Source organism: Octodon degus, unplaced genomic scaffold (genome assembly GCF_000260255.1).
Source record: "Octodon degus isolate 3935 unplaced genomic scaffold, OctDeg1.0 scaffold00143, whole genome shotgun sequence".
NCBI lineage: Eukaryota > Metazoa > Chordata > Mammalia > Rodentia > Octodontidae > Octodon > Octodon degus.
The window spans coordinates 398,912-402,195 of NW_004524719.1; the positions used below are offsets into that span (position 1 = coordinate 398,912).

Sequence of the window (3,284 nt, forward strand, 5' to 3'; positions counted from 1 at the left end):
AGAGAGAAAGAGAGAGAGAGAGATTTAGAAATGCTGAAGGCAGAATGGATATTTAGATCACAGGAAGTGAATGGAGTTACATGACTACAGAAAATATGAGTAGATGAAGTTGGACACAATTCTGGGATCTGATTTATAATTGCCCTTATAAAGAAAGATCATAAATCCAAAACATCTCTTTGGGCTAAACAAAGATTCTTTCAAGTCAGATGATTTAATTAATGGCTATTTACAAGCTTCTACAAATTAATTTCCATAATTTTACAAAGACTATATTATAGTCATAATTTTGTTGTATGAAGATAGGCTTAAACTATTCAATTTTGTTTGAAATACATACATGTACAAGGCAATACTTTTAATTCCATTCTTATAAAAACCCTGAACTGTTCATAACACATAGATCAAAACACATTTCTGTTTACAAAAGCTGAGACGCAATGTCAAATGGAGACCTAGCTCAGCTTTTCCAGTAGCAGCTGAGCATACACCTCTCCTGCTCCACTGGTCTGGAGAATAACACCATAATTCTTGCTGTTCTCAAGGCTCACACTCACCTGGAAACAAGGATATTTATGCCATCTACTGGATTTTTCAGAAAAATGCATTTTTAAATTCCAGACTTTGTCTTTTTTCAAGAACTCCATTAATGCAGCTCTTAGATTATGTACAGAATATACACTCATCACTCAAGTTCTTTGCAAACATAAGAGATTTCACATTCTATTCTACCTTCGGCGCATAACTCAGTCTTCTCTTAGTGAGGCTGTATCTTTGGGGTGCAGTGAGGCTGTATCTTTGGGGTGTGCGTCATCAGACCATCATTTAAAAAACTGTTGTTACACCTAACTTACACCAGGCACAACTTTGCACTTGCACATGTTAAAGGAGCTGTCTGTGAGCCCTAAGTGGTGGCATACATCCCTAATCCTTGGCCTTTGTTATGCTAGGAGGAAATGGTTGGTGACTGAGCCCTGCCTGGATGACCATGTGACTTTAAAAACCCAGTTTGCGAAAAAACAAAACCTCTAGGGATGTAGCGCTGCTCAGCCTCTTAAATGCTGGGATTGTAGATGTGTGCCACTCTTCTGAGCCCATAGATAACCATTTTAACCTTGGCAAAAAGAAAAAAAAAAAACTGTCTGAGATAATTTAGGTGTGTCTGCATTTTGCAAGTAGCATAATGACATTCATCACAAATCATCTAATTCCATTGCTACAGAGAAGGGACTATGTATCCACATTTAAAAGCAATCACCTTAGTTGCTTTTCTTGTTAGTGAGACAAAATACCCAGCACCCAATGTTAAAGGAGGAAAGGTTTATTTGGCTCACAGTGTGTAGAAGTTTAAGTCCACAGTGGGCTGGTTCCCAAAGAGGACGGCATGGTAAAGAGGCCTCACAGGAGAGAAACGAGCCATGGTGCAGAAAGTGGGAGGCAGCAAGCAGCAGCAGCAGGCTGCATTTTAGGCTACACCTCTACTTATTAGCACCACTCATACCCACCCTGGATCTTCCATTATCCATATCCTTAATCCCAGTATCACAGCCCTCAACCAAAATCCTGCTACCTCTGAAACTCCCCACCTATGACCACAGGAGACTATGTGAGGAAATCTAGATATAATCCACAGCACTCTGCCTCTGGCCCTCCAAGTCGCATGATTAGCCCCTTATTTAACAGGCATCTAGTCCATCTCTAAGACATGCCAAAGTCTTACTTTCAACATTGCTAGAACATTCAAGTCTAAAACCTCCTCTGGTATTTAAGGCAAATTCTTAGCTGCAAGCATCTGTACAAATGAAAAGAAAGCTCAACATTTCTAACATACAATGGTACGTCATGAGCATTTATATTTGAAAAGGTACAAATAAGGGAACACAGAGGAATGGAAACAAAGCAAGCCCAAATTCCAGCAGAACAAACATTGAGTCACTTCTTTCCATGCCCATCATTCAGGGTAATCTGTGGCAAGTTGTGAACCTCAAAGGGCTTTGGTGTCCCTGCCCTGGTGGCAAGGTAGGAATTGCAGCTCCCATAGCTTTTCTCTTGGGCTGGATTTGCTTGTGGCTTTCCTTAGATCATCCACTTTCCTGGAGTCTCTAGCATTCAGGAGCCTCCACTGTACCTTCAGCTTCACACTCACAGTTTGACGCATTCAATGTCTGTCAGATTTGGAAAGGCACACTACTTAGCCTGCACTTAAATCTGTGTGAAAGCCTTCATGACCCCACAAGTCTTGCATTCTGCATTCACTTCTCCCCAAGCCAATACCACATAGATGATGCCAAGGTCTGGTGCCACCTGAAGCAGTGTCTAGACCTCCTTTTCTCTTGGCTGTAGGGATGAGTGCTTGGATTTCTAAATATTAAACATCCAAATTTGATGAACATATTCTCTATGTCACCACTCTTCTAGAACCTGGTACTCTGAGACTGTCTTCCCAAAGCAAAGTCTTTGGGAATTTTGAGTCTTCAAATGGAGTTCTTCTGGGTCAGGCTATCTTCTCCATTTTCCAGTTCCATCTCAGCAAACAGGTTCTCCCCTATTCCTTCTTTGCTACTAATGTTTCCTTTCTGGTAAAACTCAAAATGTTTCAAGTCATTCTGCAGGGCTCTTGGCTCAAAGATCTGATTCAAAGCCCCAATGCTAGACTCTCTTGATTTTTTTTAACCGCATGATCAATTAGTCCACTGTCCTTAATCTCAATCTCAGGCAAAGTATTTGGACAGGAAGAAAATTCTGACTTTATTGTTGCCAATATATGGCATATGAACATATGCCTCATATAGTCTGGAGTCCAGCAGCTTAATGCAGTCCTTGCTCCTAAGTGGAACCTCCTGAGCCTGGTCTTCACCAGTTGCAATTCTCTCAGTGTTCTGGTCTTCTGAGCTCTCAACAGAATCTCCCATCAAGTTCAGTTTACAGCATTCTAGGGCTGCTTCTTCGACAGCCTCTGCAAAACTTTCCCAACTTTCCCTATATGTTAGATCAAAAGGTTTGTGAACAACGTGGTATAGTCATAGCAATTGTTGTATTTGGGTCACAGGAGTATCAAAATCTGTTGTAATTACTCTTCTTGCTGCTGAGATAAAAATGCCTAACATGAAAAGTTAAAGGAGGAGAGATTAATTTTCAGGACCACAATCTGTAGGTAGAAGTTTTGCCCATAGTTGGCTGGGTCCACAGAAGAGCAGCATGGCAGAGGAGCGTCGCAGAAGAGAAAGAGTCTATGGTCCAGAAGACAAACAGGCAAAAGGTATCAAGGAGAAAGCAGAAAGCAA

The 3,284-nt window shown here is 41.1% G+C and overlaps 1 pseudogene; it reads left to right on the forward strand.

The window, feature by feature from the left end:
• Positions 1 to 3,284, forward strand: part of LOC101563193 — a 123,992-nt pseudogene that overhangs the window by 799 nt on the left and 119,909 nt on the right.